This window comes from Protopterus annectens, chromosome 3.part0 (genome assembly GCF_019279795.1).
Source record: "Protopterus annectens isolate FY-2018-M chromosome 3.part0, PAN1.0, whole genome shotgun sequence".
Classification (NCBI taxonomy): Eukaryota; Metazoa; Chordata; order Ceratodontiformes; family Protopteridae; genus Protopterus; species Protopterus annectens.
The window spans coordinates 1184408596-1184425882 of record NC_056731.1 but is presented as its reverse complement, the minus strand read 5'-3'; the positions used below and the strand labels follow the sequence as shown (position 1 = coordinate 1184425882).

The 17287-nt window shown below is 36.6% G+C and overlaps 1 protein-coding gene across 1 annotated transcript in view; it reads right to left on the bottom strand.

Moving 5' to 3' along the window:
- The window catches only part of LOC122797014 (synaptonemal complex protein 2-like), a 1143152-nt gene that overhangs the window by 89017 nt on the left and 1036848 nt on the right, over positions 1-17287 (bottom strand). The window lies entirely within an intron of this gene.

Here is a 17287-nt window from a genome sequence, read left to right as displayed (position 1 = left end):
TGTGGACAAACGGTAGTGATCAAGATTCTAATAATCTACTTCTGGTAGCTCAGTCACTGTTTTCCAACCTGCACCTCAGATTGTTTGAAGTTCTGGGCGTACTAGAATTCCTAAAACTGGATATAATAAAGTTTTAATCTCCACAGTGTGTCTTGAGACAACTTTCCCTTCAGGAAGAATAACATGCATATTTATTTTACAAAACTCTTATTCAATTTCTGATTTTTTTTTTTTTTTTTTTACTTCAGTCCTCCATAGTTTTGCCAGTTGTTTCATGTCCTGTGTCATGGCATCCCAGATTCTTTAAGCTCCTTTCCGTGTCCTGTCCCACTTGATGGTAATGTGCATGCAGTGATTTGTTGGATCCTTGACTGGTAATTGTCCCTTGTGTGTTTCCCATTTAGTGTTATACAGTTTGAGTTGGGGGAGGCTTGTTTCAGAATTGCTGCTTCTTGATTGGTTCAATCTGCCATTGAGGGAGCTTGTCTTAAATCCAAGCTTTGTTGTGTGGGATCCCTAGGAAAATCCTGTTCTATCTGTGTAGAGTTTGGTTGGCCAAGTTCTGGTTCCACTTGCCTGGCCTGATAGTTTCTCTGGTACTGGGTCCTTCTTTTCTTTTTATATTTATGGGAGCCCTCTGCTATGAATTTCTGTGATGTTTATCTATCTTGGTGGGTTCCTTCCAGTCTAAGATCTCTATCCATCTTACTGAGATTTTTCTCCTTAGTCCCGTTTTCAAATATGGCCACTCTTTTTGATATCCTGGTATTTCTCTGCAATGATTATGTTTTATTTCTAAGCCTCCTTCAGAGTTGTCCCTGGTAGAGTTTTCCTGTATGCTTTTGTCAATTAGAGACAAAGTAATATATATTTTTAACTAAATATGCATGTTATTCCTTCAAAATGGAGAGCTGCTGCAGGGCTCTGGATGGAGAATACTTTGCAGTATCCAGTTTCAGGAATTCTAGTTAACCTAGCACTTCAGACAATCTGAGGTGCAGGCTGAATAACAGACACTACTGTCAGAAGTGGATACTTAGGACTTTCTCTATCAGATAGAGGGAATAACTGAGGTCCTCCTGATAAGGTAAGATCTGTACTCACATCTCCTCACCCTTTTGTGTCTGCCAGTGTCAGCCCACTGGTGGTGGTCCTTTCTATCTTGGATGACTTTTTATGTTTCATCTACTCCTTAACTCTTCCCTAAGCTTCTGTCCTACACCCTCTTCTCATCTTCTTTCCTGGGTCTATATTATAAGACCAAAAGTTCATATGTGCGACTACATAAAAGTTGACACAATGCACAAAACCTAAAAATAGCAAAGTGTATTTTTCCCTAGGGAAAAAAATTACGCAGCCGTTCGCTAAAAAAAAAATAATTTAACACCATAAACAGGTGGGGGCTTCAATCCCAATATCCCCCATGTTGGGGCTCTGCCCCACCCCACCCCCCTAACTAAATATACCAACTCCGAGATCGCACTATAGGGAGGGAGGGAAGGAAAGGGCAACTCTATAAAGTTGGCCATCTATCTCCTTGCCCTATATTCATTGAATCACTTAAATGCGATTTGATGAATATGTGTCACTGTTTCTGTATTCGCTCAGAAGCATTTTCATGCTTCTAATATAGACCCTTCTTTCCCTAATGTCTCTCTCATATAAAATGTTTGAATACTATCCTCTACCAAGACATAGTGTCATTCCTCTTCCACCTCCTCCAATAAAACTTTAATGAATTTTCTTTTGTATGTCCTTGTCTTCTCATTTTTCCAATTCTAGCTTTCTTTTCCTCCCCTTTCCAACCTTGTAAAGAACCAGTGCCCACAAAAGGACACCCTTGCATTCAGGAGATAACACTTTATAGCTTTTTAAATTTGCTTCAGGCATCTGTTCTGAGTGTCATTTTCCTCACAGAATTGTGAGTGGCATATGCAGTCTTGTGCAGGTTCATACTCACTTCAAAACAATGAAATTAGCCAAAAGCATCATCCCGTTACACTCATGCAGCTTCCTTTGTGCTTAATCACATCAGGTAGAATCCATTTTATGAGCTTTCATATAGACAAACCTGTTGTGGGCATTTCTGCGCAGTCATTCACTTTTGCCTAGTTACCACCATTTTATGGCAATTAGCATATTTACATGCAGGTAGAATGGTGCTTTTCTCCAATTACCCTTGCACATTTAAAAATAGTGGGGCTATGATTACCACCCTCAGTTTTTGTAGCTTTGCAATTAAATCATCCTACAGTGGAATTCAAAGATTGCAGACATGTGAGCAGTAGGACTGCATCAGTCAAAGGGACGTATGTCTATAACTAACAAAGTAGCACAGGAAAAAGAGAACTGAAATTACACAAGGCCACAAGACATACCTAGATGGATAACATGCATGTCTCACTCATCTACCAGTTTACCACATCAGTTAAATTAGGGATGGACATTTATGCCTGCCCCATCCACATTTGAATTCAAACACTTTTTCTGATCATGGTATGTTCATTCACCTTTTCCATGAATTAATATATCCTTTTGTATAGTGTGAGCCACTGACATTGCATCCTCAAGCTAATTTCTTTTCTCAAACATTTTATGCAATGTGGTACCCACTTTTACTTTACAAATTCCTCTTCTAGAAGTACTGAAAAATCTGCAATGATTTTCAACCTTCTGTTTTGTAGTGCAGTTGAGAGAGAGCTTTCTGTCACATGACACAACAACTCATCTAACAGTTTTACATGTCAGACAAGGGTTCATTAAAGATGTCACATCCTCAGTCTTAGGACCCCAGCAACCAAGTATAGCAAACTTATATTTCTGACTACCTCTAATGCCCTAATTTGTCTAACATCTCCACACAATCACTCCTCTTTACTAATACTTTGTAATTCCCCCAGGCAAGAGCTATAAAGATTTCATCCTTGATCACTAATTCTCCAACCACCAACACTGCATACATTACTAAATGCCAAAGACTCTTACATTCTACCCCTGCTTTCTCTTACACACTGAATATCCTTGCCTCCTTATAATCATTACTGTATGCTGGAAATGTGATGTGATTTATAACGTTTTTACCACAGTATCCACGCATACCTCTAAGGAATGGTTGTGACAAAAGAGTGCGTATGTGTGAGGGGGACAAGAAGGCACAGATTTGGCAGTTTCTGTATTTTGAAATGTTGCTGTACAACATTATTATACAGGGTCTTAACTGTGAATAACTGTTGTGAAAGGTATTAATTTATCATGTTGTTCATAGGAAGTATTATAGCACACTGCTTTTGATATTAAACTGAAAGCAGTGCAGATTTCTCCATCACAGCAAAATACTTATACCCCCTCCTCCAAATAGAGTAAGCAGTATTTCTGCCTTATTACTGTCAATCCCTTCTCTGATATTAATGGAGAGTGGTGGACAGATCTTTTCCCTATAGAATAAGTGTACCCCATCTCCAAACATGGTTAAAACATCCTTCAATCCTAGTATTACCTGTTGGCTTTAACTAAGTTCTAAAGGATTCTGTGCAGGTAGGGATTGCATGGTCTAACAGTCATGTAAACTTGATTGCCCATCTCAGTTCCTCCCTTAAAGCATATTTAGCTCTATTTGAATTGAAAGCTGCTCCACTCAAGTTTTTTTTTTTTTTTTAATCACTTAGCAGGTCTCATTCCCCATCACTTAAGCATTACATGATGTTCAAGTCACTATCTGATGTTGCAGTGACTATTCCAGCACATAGTCAGTTTAGAGTGACTGTGCCTCATTCTCCCCTTTAATTATCTTATATTTTTACAAGATGTTTCATGAGAATGCATTAAGAATTGCTTTAGCATTCTGTATGAACTTCTGTTTGGTCATCTACAGCCTGATCAGTTTGCATGGTCTGCCTACTGCTGTCATTCTTCCCCTTCCCCATTTGCAAGTCTGCCCATTGTCACATTTATAGATCACTTTCCCTTCCTGCAGAGCTCTTTCACTATCATCTCTAAAGCTCAACAGATCAATATAAACAGAAAAGCACAGTATGATGATAGGGTACCACTCAGATACCACATTTTATTTATTTATTTATTTATTTAACATTTGTTATCCGGGAAAGTCAGACTTGGAGCAAAACCAATTTTCAGGAGAGACCTGGGCAGAAATGCTCAAAATGCATGTATTTGCAATGTGAAGGAAACCGTTGCACCTGGAGAAAACCCACATGAATGCAGGGAGGACATGCAGACTCCGCACAAAAGGCATCACAGCTCAGTATCGAACCGGAGAACCTCTTGCTGTGAGGCAACAATGCTACCACTGCACCATCCAATTAAATTAAATTAAATTCTGCATACCTTTTCTTTTACTTACTCAAGCCCCAGTAGAGCACAACATATCCACTATCATTTCAGTTACAATAATAAATTACCTCTCCATATTGCTATCACAAAAGTTTAACATCTACTGTTATGCCAAGTTCCTACTCAGCTGTACTACCTTCATCATGCTAGTGGTTAAGAGTGTATCCACAAACCACATATAAATAGTTAAGTACCGACTCTTATGCAAACTCCACCGCACAGACAGACTTGAAATAAAATAAACAAAACTATATGATTAAGTCTCATGCAGTCTCTCAAGCAAGTAAAGTCTGTGTATTGCTCCAAAGAATCCAGGCAGTAGCAGTAATAAGCAAATGATCCTTGAGGTATTGTTAAAACAGAAGCACACAGTGCTTCCCATTACTGAAATCTAGCTCAAGGGACCACTTCTGCTTTTCTTTAGTAAATAATAATTAGACCATGTTTCTTGATAATAGACCTGGACCATATATTTGTGGAAGAACAACTTTATTAGTAAGAAAAGACTATAAGCTTTGACCAACATTAACTACCACCAGTAACGCATCATCTGACATTGAACCAAACTGGTTAATCATCTAAGTACTTCAAGGAAGACACACATTTCATAGTGGTAATATAAAATCTACTCCCTCATCAAGATGTATAACTAAGAATTAATAGCAACCATATAATAAATGATCTTCAGACAGACATCAATACTAGCTATGACCAAGTATTACACACAAGATACAGCCAAAATTCCTAAAAACAGAGAGAGATCATGTCTATATGTCCTTTATATGCAATCTTTCTCTTACAAGTGGTATCCTTCCAAACATCTTGTACATGGTACAATCAGGCCAATATCCTACACTTCTTCCCTTAAACCAGAGGGAATGCTGACCTAAAATGATTTCTGCCCTTTAAAAAGTACTGGAAAATTATATACAGCCAGATGCTTAAGTATTTAAACAAGTATCACATACTTGCACACAAGCAAAATTTTTCCATTAAAAATTCAATAGCACAATTGCCATCTATTTTCTAACTAAACAGAACATGTATGACGAAAAATTTTTTAGAAAATACAGCTGTGTAAGATGTTCAAATTCAACACTGCTGCAGTAGCCTTTGGCTAGTTAGTTGTTTGAAGCTAACCAGTTAATTAGGAAAGCTGATATCACATCCATTAACAGAGAAAAAAAATCTTACAAGCTACCAAATTTCCTAAAATCTCTGCAGCACCCCCCCCCCCCCCCCCCACACACACACACGCACACACTACAATCCTTCATGGGGCACTACTACTGCTATAAAATCTGATAGCCTATTGAATGTTATACTACAACATTTACTCAAGCAAACTCCAGTCATATTAAGCAGACTATCAGTGCTGGACCAAATGACACAAACATGATGCAAATGAAACCACAAAACATTAAATGGCTGAATACATCAATGCAGTCAATCAAAAATTACAGACATAAAAATAATTTGTGTGTTGGTCCACTAGCAGCAAAAACAAAGACACTGGAACACAGATGTGATTCAATTCTTTTTATTGTACCAACACAGCCCATCATCAGGAGTTATGAAAAGTAAATGTTATGATTTAAATTATTTAAAATTCATGACTGTTGATTAAATTGTAAATTAATATACCAACAGATCCATTCAAAAAGGAATAATTTATGGGTAAGTAATATGCCTCAGTATTGAGAAAAATAAAACTGATTTTGATGTATGATTTTCCTTGTTGCCTGAAAAGACTGACAGCAGAAATAAGAAATGAAAAAGAAAATACAGACAGATGAAATAGAGCCCACAGAAATCCATAGTGTGGACTGACTCATCTTAGAGCAATACCCACAGCATTCCAAGTCACCATACAATGAAAATATCAACTACTATTATGAAAAACATTTGGGTCCAAAGAATGATCTATTTTTTTCAGAAATTCAGCCACAAGATTCAGAACAAATGAAGGCATTTGTATCACCCTGAAAGCAGCTTTTGCTGCATAAAAGAATACTTCTAACATACAACATGCAAAATAAGCTGATACAGCCCTGAAAATACTCAAGCTATTTAAATAATTCAGCAGAGTCATCACTGAATCTTTCTCAATCGTTGGCTTTTGTAACATTACCCACCAAATGCTCTAATATCCAAGATATGGTCCTTATGAACTAAGCTTAAACTATACCCACCACACACTAGGCATAGTGCACCACCCTACCACAAAATGAGAACATCGCAAGAGATGTCTCCAAGTTAAGCCTTGTTGAAGACCTATGCAAAATTACTCAGCAATCCCCAAAAATAAACCTAACTGAAATGGCTGCCAGATTCAAATCCATTTTATGCTAGCACCTAAACAGCTGCATAGAAAAGTCTGTACCGACCATCCTAAATAAAATGGCAAAGTCAGGTAAAGACCACTGATAGGACTGCTATTTTAATGAACTATATAGTAAAAGAAGGAAAACAATGAACAGTTGTAAGAAATCCTCATCCTCTTACCTCAAGGCCACACTGAAACATGCCAGCAAGGAACATGAGAGAGCTATTCGAAAATGTAAAGCAAAGTACAAACTTCAGGTCATTCCACATACCAAGGGAAATTACAAATCTTTGTTATGTCAGGAAATTAAGGACTAATGTTCACCAGTGCACTGAGCTAATCCATATTACTAAAGATTCCAGTCTCAGGGATATAGCCATATATTAGTATACACATTTAGTACCAACATTACCGCCAATGAACAACACTGTTGTACCCACTATTTACAGGGTTTGGGGCTGATTCAAGAAGAGCCACTGAGATCTCTCTACACAAACTTGCCATCTCTACAGACCCCAAAAATTATAGGCTTACCAGCTTTATAGGCAAAGCCATGCAGCACTTCATAACAGAACTCATTATGCAGACACAAGTAACTTAACTAATCTAGATCCCACACACCATGGTTTTGTGAAGAGTAGGCCCGGTCTCTTTAAACATAGTAAACTTTTTTGAAAAGGTCACAGAGGCTATAGACAGTGATCACTCTATGTACACTATTGATCTTGACCTTAACAAGGCCCTCGATATTATAACGGATGCAGTAATATTGAAAAATTAGGCAAATAACATCAACAAATAGCTGCATGGAATCCAGGACTCTAAGCTGATGTAAACTGAATTTATTGAAGACAAAAGTTAGACATAAGTTAACTGCTTTTGTCCAAACAACTAGGACTTCTTCAGAACTAATTCAGCTCAGTAAACCTCTCTTTAAATATCAAGAGGTTTACAGAATAAACTAATCAACAACCACTTTAAACGTCTGTCTAGAAAAACTCTTAAAAATGTTTGACAATTAAAAACTCTCCTAAATATTGAAACCAATATGTTAATACACATTCATTTTCCTTATTACAGTAATGTATAAAAAAACTTTTTTTTAAAAGTTATTTCCAAGTCTAAGTTACAATGCTGCTGCTCTCACTTTGAGTACATGAGTGCATACCTTTTGGGAGAGTTAAAATTAGACAAACAATGTAACATTTGCACTGTCCACTGAATTACAAACTGGCTGGGCGACAGGATCACAAGCAGTGAAACTTGATAGCTCCCTTGCTGAGCATACAATTGTAACTAGTGGGGTACTACAGGGATCAGTGATGGGTCCTCACCTGTTTGGCACTTTTTTGAAGACATCCAAGCCAATATCTCTGAAGTGTGGTTGACCAAGTTTTCTGATGACTGCAAGCTGGTCGCTGTTACCACCTGCTTATCCACTGCTACTAAACACTGCTTCAAAAGGGCTGGAGCATGCTCATACCTGAGATACTGAAATGATTTTTAAGTTTAAAACAAAAAGTGAAACATACTACCACTTAGCAAAACAAACTGCACCCAATTCATATAAGTACTACAGATAGTCATAATTCAGATATGGTCATAACAGGCATGGGTACATATGGGGAAGCTCTAGCACTCCATCATTATATTTCCACCATAGTCAGGAAATCCTTCCATCTTGTCCTAGTTAATTTCCAAAGGAATACCTTCAGGATCCAAAGATGTTAACTTACTACTGTACTCTTCCTTTATCAGACCAATCACTCAATATAATGCCCCCTTTTGCATATCATTCAACTGGAAAGACCCTAATGACTTTTAAATCCCCCCATCCCCAACAAATCCTTCCACTATTCTGGTAAACTAACCTGTCTCTTACCTTCTTGCTTATGAGAGACCCAATCTAATTTGACCTCCTACCATCACTGGAAGTAGGGATCTCAATTTACATTAACATATAAGCAAGTTTAGCTTAGAGGGGACAGGTTCCTAATGTACCATGTTCTCAGCCCATGGAACAAGTTACAACTATAGATCAAGCAGAGTCTTTGAAGTCTGGACTGGTAGACAAAGATTTATAACAGTGGGTTATGTAAAGCTGTATTTGGTTTGGGAAATGAGCACTATCAAGTGTTTGCAAAGGGTGGCAAGAACTTTTAAATTTATTTGTATAAAGGTTTATATGGCTAAGCATATTGCAGTCTGATAACTGCTCTTATGTTAAAATGAATGAATGGAGAAAACTTCCAGTCCGTAAGAACTAAGCATGCTATGCACTTGTACATTAAAGGCCAGCAAATCGTACCATTGTATAACATGTCTTTCTAACTACAGACTCTATTGGACTTAAGCATTCCAGTGCACATCCACTTTCATATATTTATAATAAAGGTTGGAGTACCACATCAGTAGTATTTTCTGGGCTCACATTAAGTTGTCTTGTGATTCTACTATTCTAGAACTGTTTTTGTTACATGCATTTCCTTTCCTTTATTTGGAACATCTCATCCTGTGTGCACTTGCCATGAGCATGATACTATATACAATATTCAGAATTTATACATTACTATTTTTCAGTTGATGTACATAATTTGTACTTTTGTAAAATGCTTAAGAGGAAGCACTAAAGCAGGACTTCCAAGATGGCCTCACACTGATCTAAAGGATTGATCTCTGCCCTCCCTGTGAGAAGAGAGACTGTGAAAAGGGCCAAATTGTCAGTTTGGTTGAAATTCAATCACTGGCTAATAATTACACTGTCTGTATGCCAGCAAAGAAAAAAAACTTGAAGAACCTGTGAGGAAATCAACCAGAAAAGGGCAAGAAAAAGCTCTGGCTGGGAAGAATCCTGCAGCTGTTCAGCAAAAAGCAGTTCAAGATTTTTAGCTTTGGTACAGGAGATTGCTTCCAGTAATTTACAGGAATGAATAAAGCAGATGTACTCAGGTGGATTTAAAAAAAGAATCACTAAATGACTATAGGATTTAAAAGAAAAGAATCATTAAATGAATACATTAACTCGAACATCCAAAGTCTAGAAAAACAGAAGGTGGTTTAAGTAGCTATTCAGATGAACTGATACAATTAAAAAACTGGATCTTGAAATTAAGAAACACCTGACTGAGTATGAGGCTTCTCAAGAAGGCCAGGTGCAAAAAAATGCTAGAAGGCAGCATGCACAAAGAGAATACCTCAGATTTTCTGCTGCATCAAGGAAAATAGAAAGAACAGACTACTACTGTTCCACAGCATGATTTGTCAGCAACTCCATTATGCTCCAAACCTGACTGTAAGAATGCAGCCAAGATATATATTAGTAAAGACACAATCATACCAATAGAAAGAGTTGATCCTGAAAAAAACAGTGGCAGAAAGGAAAAGTATTAAAAATTAGAAACAACAGTGTTTGTGGAAAATTATTACTCACTGTGCCCTAGGCTGAAGCAAAGGAAGGTTAACCTTACCAAACAGGGAATGTCTAGAGGCTGTAGTGAGATTCAAGTTGCTGTATCCAGCTGTGTACAGAATATTTTTTTCCTGGAGGATCAAATACATTTTTAATGCAGAAGAGGCTGCTAAAGACAAAATAGAAAAAAGTTTATCAAACAAAGAGTGAGCCAGCAAGCAGGAGTCGTCTCGTCTCTCCTCATTCTTTTTGAAAACACATCCCATAGAGGCTATTTCAATGACATGGTTTCCACTGTTCCAAAGGAAATTGCTTAAGAGACGCAAAACAGCACAAGAGATGACTAGAAGAATTAGGACTACCATGGACTTGAACCATAAACTGGTGTTTGGAGACTGAGATGATCAGGAAGACCATGAACAACAATGAAAATAGTAAAGGGGAGAATGTAAACCATAAATTCCTTGAGATTATGAACAGACATGAGAAATATGGCTTTGCAAGAAAAAGCAGTTGAAAAAGACTGGAATTTGTCTGAATTTGTTAAACGTGGGTGAATTGCAAACTATACAACACTATGTATTAATGTTTAAAAGGACACTGAAGGGAATGAAGAGGTAACCAAGTATTTTTTTTAATTAATATTTATACGAGAAAGTGTTGTGGTATCAACTTGCGTGTTGTATGGTAAAGTGGTTATACATACTGTGCAGTCATTTGAAGTGGGGGAGTCATCAATGACCTTTGTATGTGCTAAAGATGTTAAAGCATGCAAGTACTTTTTTAGTTGTAATATGTACTGGCTTTAGACTGTAACAAAATGAGAAAGGCTAGTCAGATACAAGTTAAAGTTAATATAATTTGCTGTGATCTTGGGGTACTGGGGTGGTGTGTAAAAGTGTATTGAAATATGTAGAATTGATTCAACAATTTCTCTTATTTACATGGGTGGATGTGTACATTAATGTCCTTAGTTTAAGTTGTAGACATTTTTGTTTGTTTAAGCAAATCAACTTGAAAAATAAGGCAAAATGATGAAAGGCACAGAAAATATGAGGTTTCCTGCATCTGCAAAGTTGTTAGCTTGTTCTTTTTTCCCCTCCATTAGTAGGTGCATGCAGTTGGCCGGAAAAGCCTAGTTCAGAGTGAAATTTGCAGAATCTCTTTCATGCATTTGCAAAGTTGTCTACAGGTGCAAGAAATTAATCTTGAAAGTCCTGAGCACTCTTTGCTCAGAGAAATGTAACATTTACAAATACAGTGGCAAGCAGTTCAGTGGAAAATAAAGTTTGAAATTATAGAATGTGAATAAAAAGTATTAACCTCTCCCATCTGTCTTAATACTTTAATGCTTTTTGCAAAACAACCCACAATTTAGTTTATTTTAAGATAGCCAGTGTACATTTTTTCTTAAGGCTAAAAGCACTGAGGCTATTTTTCACAACTGTGAGGGGAATAAAGAGAGAACAATGAAGAGACAGCAATCAGTGCAAGTGGAAAACAGGCTATAATATGTGCTTTAGCATGGGTAACCTTAATTTTAGAACAGGTAGTGTGAATTTGGAAGGACTGCTCCTATCTGAACAGGATAAACTTCAATTATTAAAAATGTACATAGTTTTGGTGTTTTTCCAAGTTAAAATGGGATGGAGGTTCTGAAGAATTTTTTTTGAGTGTTTTCAGTGAAGCAAAAAGTCTTGAAAAATGTGACATGGGTTCAAATGAAGATGAAAAGAAACAACTGTATAAAAGTTCAGCATGCCAAACATTACTGTGTACATATAAAGCCAAAAGTTGGAAATACACATTTGAAAGAAATATCATGTACAATAGGTAGGAGTAATAGCCTTCGGTCATAATGGCTAATCTGTCCATGCTATCATGAAATGTACATAGTCTTATGGGTATAGACAAAAGCAGAGAATTATACTGAATTACACTAAGAAATGTAGGGTGCAAATGGCAGCATTTCAGGAGATACAGCTGGATAGAAATTAACATGTGAATTTGAATAATGATGAAAATTCAGCAGAATATCAAGGACAAGGGAAATTGGAGAAATTCTAGTGATTGCAAGAGGGGGCTAAACAGTGCCAGAATAGGGGGAAAAAAACAATAATGACAGATCTGTGCTAGTAAGGAGTTACTTGCAAGAGAGAGGGGAATTAAGTTGGCACGTATTAATATTCCACCAAAACTGTTATTATGGAGTGGAAACTTTTTAAGGAGGAATAATCAGCTTTCAGTAGGTATTATTATTATTATTATTGATTATTTATGGGTAGGAGATTTGCAATCGTAAACATGTATCAGGGGGATCTACAAGGGAAATACAAAACAGGATAGATTTCTGAAGAACTATATGAGAATATCTGGTATGGAAGAAGTGAATTTAGTAGTGGGAAATGAGATAATTTGCATATTAGTAACCAAAGTACAATAATTGGGCTACACTGAATAGAAAGTACATTTCAAAGGAGTGTGTCTGCTTAATTTAAATATTTGACACACATGCAATATAACTGTTTCAAATCATGCATCAATAAAAGCTAAAGTAAAGATGTGGGATAAATGAAGTCTTAAAGAAGCAAGCAGTAAAATAAATGCAACATTTGGTGTCTGATTGGAGAACGAAAGTCCATTCTTCAGGTAGGCCATGTAATAATGAAGTAACACATCTTGCTTAGGTCACTCAGAGAGACACACACACACACACACACACACACACACACACATACACACACTAAATACAAGTGGGACTAAAGGCATTCAAACTTTGAAGCCTTGCGTTTTAGAGTAATCACTATGCTAGCATTTTTTTTTAATTTGTTGACTGAGGTATGTAAGCTAACCAGAAAACCTTTTTCCACCACACACCAAGACGAGCAGACCTGGAAGTTAGACATCCCACCCCCAAGTATTCAATAAAAAATACATATATATATATATATATATATATATATATATATATATATATATATATATATATATATATATATATATATATATATATCTACACACACATACACAAACATGTATGTAAATACATGTGTGTGTCTGTATATGTGGCTATAGATATAAGAAAACACACATTCATTTTTAACAGGCAAACTTGATAAAGTTTCCAGGTTACTTTTACAACTCTTGCCTCATCAATAACACATTTGACTCCTTAAACAGCTAAGACTGCACTACATTTATTAGAGTATGCAGAATAATCACACTATATAACTGCACACTTTTCCTGGCTCAAATGAGTCAAAAGATAAACAAAAATGAATGTAACCCTTAGCACAGTGACTACAATCCAAATGACAATAGTTGATTTAGTTGTTCGGGGGCTTGAAGGCTAGGCAGGGAGTCATGAGTGAGTTGCTGACACTGGCTCACCCATCCTTGGTTAATTCTGCAGCAATACTTACCCCTAGAGGAGTCTAAAGGGGAAGGAATGTCTGTTGTAATAATTGGAGGTGGGGAGGCTCCACACTGCATGCAAAGTAGGAGATTAGCATACAGAAGTAGATGGAGATCCTCCTAGTCAGCTGCATATATGGAAGCTGCAGGCCACTGGCAAAAAAAACCTGCTTTCCAACACTCAACCATTCCTTGCATCCAAGGGAAAAAATTGGTTGATAAATGATCACATCCTGGTTAGGAATTAAAATGCCATCATGCTGCCACCTGACAAACAAATGGCTTTGTCTTTTGCCCTTATAAGAGGGATGAAATGACTGAATAGGTAGATGTAGATGCAATTAGTAGCCAGTCATACACAGACTGAAAAAAAAAAGATGATGTAAAATGTGGGTAAAAAATAAATCTATACAATTGCCACAACACACTCCCAAAAATATAAAATACAAACCAGCATAGTTCTTAAACAAAAACAGAATGCAATTTCAAAATTTCAGCACATAATACTAATAAATATAAACAAATACTCCACTTCTCCACAGAAAGTCACACATCATGGCAGCTAAAACAATCACAAAATCTAAAAGAAATCCATTCCAAAAAAAAAAAAAAAAACTAACCTACTCAAATGAAAATAATGATTTATATGCAAAGTATTGAAAGTATTAAATAATTCTGAAAAAAAAAACTTCTAACCCTTAAACAGAAAAAAAACTGGCCAACCAATTTACAATCAAGGGGAACATACCTAAAAGTACAATGCGAGGAAAAAATTCCAGATAAAATGAATTATCAACATATATAGGTCTACTTTTAAATTTCGAAATCACAAAACCTCGAACCTCTAAATCCTGATGTTCAGAAGTTCGTGGTTTTGGAATCATGAAATGAAAAATAAAACATCTAAAAGAAAAAACCCTCAGAAATCATGTTTTTGCAGGGGCGCAAGCCCTCCCGTGCACCCCCACATCCTGTTGCTTAAATATACCCACTTTGAGATTGCACTATAGTGAAGAGAGTGGTAAAGTTCCCGTTCCGCACTATATGGCAACCTCCATTGATACATTTAGAGATTCCAAAACTTTGAACTTCTGAACATCGGGATTTAGAGGTTCCAGGTTTTGGGATTTCGAAATCTAAAAGTAGACCCCCACACTCACAAACAAACACTCACACACACACACACACATATATATATATATATATATATATATATATATAGATAGATATACATTCATTCATCACCAGGGCTGAACACATTAAATACAATAAAAAAATAATTAAAATAAACTTCCACAATTAAATGTATACATACTTTAATGAAAGCAAGATCCACAATTCAGCAAGACATCAGCAGGAAACATCTTGCATGAAGGCCTCTTCCTCAGCTAACTACCCTGTCAGAAGTTCCTAATTTGTATACCAAGCAGAGAAAAATAGCCTATGACATCTACCAAATACTGCATCATTACCTGAATGTTATACTACCTCACAACAATCCCATTACCCCATGGGAAACCTAACCTACCTAGTGCAATAGGTTTAGGAAGATGACATAAAAGTTACATAAAAAAAGAAAAACTAAACACAAAGCAAGAACATAAAAATACTAACTATACCCCTCACACCCTCCTCAGAAGCTCCAAACCCCAAAATGAAATAGTAGCATAAAAAGAAAAGAACATTTCTCAACCTATAAAGAAGTAAAGACAAGGAGAAAAAAAAGGAAAAATAAGCAGTCAATCAGGAAAACAATTAAATTACCGGTTCTACAATAACCTCACATCCTTGTACTAAATTGCACTCAGTCTATCTAGAAATACAGATACTGCTAATTCATAAATGAACTAATATGCAAGTCTGTTCATATTAATGGAAAACACTAACAAATAAATACATGTAAAAATAGTAAACAGAATTATGTGGTGGTCTTGTATACTCTAGGGTAGGAAACAATTCATGATGAGTGGAAAGCTTCTTCAGCACTACAATACGTTAACAAATAAAGGGTCTTCACATGTACCATAAACTGGATATACACTCTCAAAAATGCTTCTTTTTGATATTTTTTCCTCAACAAATTGTGATTTATTGTTACGGCCAAAACTTATTTTGATAATTCTTAAGTTAGTGGTTCTGAAAAAGGTGTCAAAACTAAAAAAAGTAACATCTGTGGCCAAGCAACAACAACCTCACAGTCTATAGCTAAATCAAACTTTTGGTTATAATCTGGCTCCTTCCCTTCTTGTTATACTGGATGATGTTATAGAAGGAAGCACAAATAGACTAGGCCTCTTTTTACACCACAATAAAAAGTAGTTTACTTTGCAAGAAACATCCTAATTCCTCAAAAGAGCACAAGCAGCTTTGATCTTTGAAAGCGTGCATCATCGTCCTCTTCTGGAATCCTAAGGGCTTCAGAGAACAACTGCTACACAAAAGTGCCAAACAGTTTACTTCATTTCCAGGGGGGGGGGGGCTCCCTACTATTAGTGTTAGCAATATCCCTATTAGGACTATGAGAAACAGGTGGAAGTCTGTGTGATATTAAACTTGCACAGAGGGACATGTAAGCCTTGTGCATTATTTTGTATATTTTAGTTATGATGTTTTATCTTCATGTTGTCACAACTTTTATAATAGTATGCAATTGATAGGCACTTACATAAAAATGAATTTGAACTGAAATTACACCCTCCACCACAATACAGTACTACCTTGAATCCTTTCTCTCACTGATTTGGATGGTTGGAGTACACTGAAGTTATACTAGGGATAGGTGGAGAGTGCAGCTCCCAGTATGAGCCCCTATGCAAATTATGTATAGATTCAGAAAATCTGTGTGTTGATGAATTACATTACCGATCTGAAGCACAGTCGGAAGCCTAACAAGGCCAACAAGTAGCTCTACTGGAGTGTTCCAGATCCCTCTCACTGCACCACTATATGTCAGCATTAATGCTGCAGCCATGTAAATGCCAGATGACATGCAGTGCATTTTTTGAGCGTATCTCACACACAATTTACATGAAAAAAACTTGTACAGTCATCCCCAGTGTACATGGATGGATGAGGATAGGCACTATATAACTACACATGTGCAGATGCCAGAAAGTGGTCCCAATTCTGATCCTGCCATTGTTGTATGCTTCCTGTATTTGTCAGCATTAATAATTGCACCATATCTACATTACTCATGTAATGCCAGCCTTTCTACTGCAAACAAACAGGGGGAGCATTCAGCAATCCAGATGTTACAAAGTAGGACATCCTTGATTTTAATGGGCTGTGTTTTGGGCACAAATTTATAAATTTGACTGCTGTATAAATTTATACCTATTCTAATTTTTTGAGGTACATAACAGAAGACTGGTTATAGAATCAAGCCTGGAATGCCATAATTTTTTCTTAGCATGTGCAGTACATGGATTTGTGGGGGTCCTCTTTAAGAACTGCTTACGTCTAGGTGATCAAAGAAATCTTGGAGTAGCATGTTACCTCAACAGCAAGTTCTTTTGCATTCTGGCATGGAAAAAAATCATTCAAACACTTGGCATTACAAGTTAGAAAATTTGACACTGTAGAGTTACAGTTGTATCATTTTCTCTTGAAAGAGTGACTGACGACTATTCAGACTTGAAGTGTTGAAGATATTTTAGTGTGGGGACTAAATTAGTACTCAATCAAGTAACACAGCATGGGTTAATTTCACAACCTCACATTCAACTTCACAAAAATAATCTTGACCCAAGATGTCTTCTGTGCCATGGGCCCTCACATTCAAACTC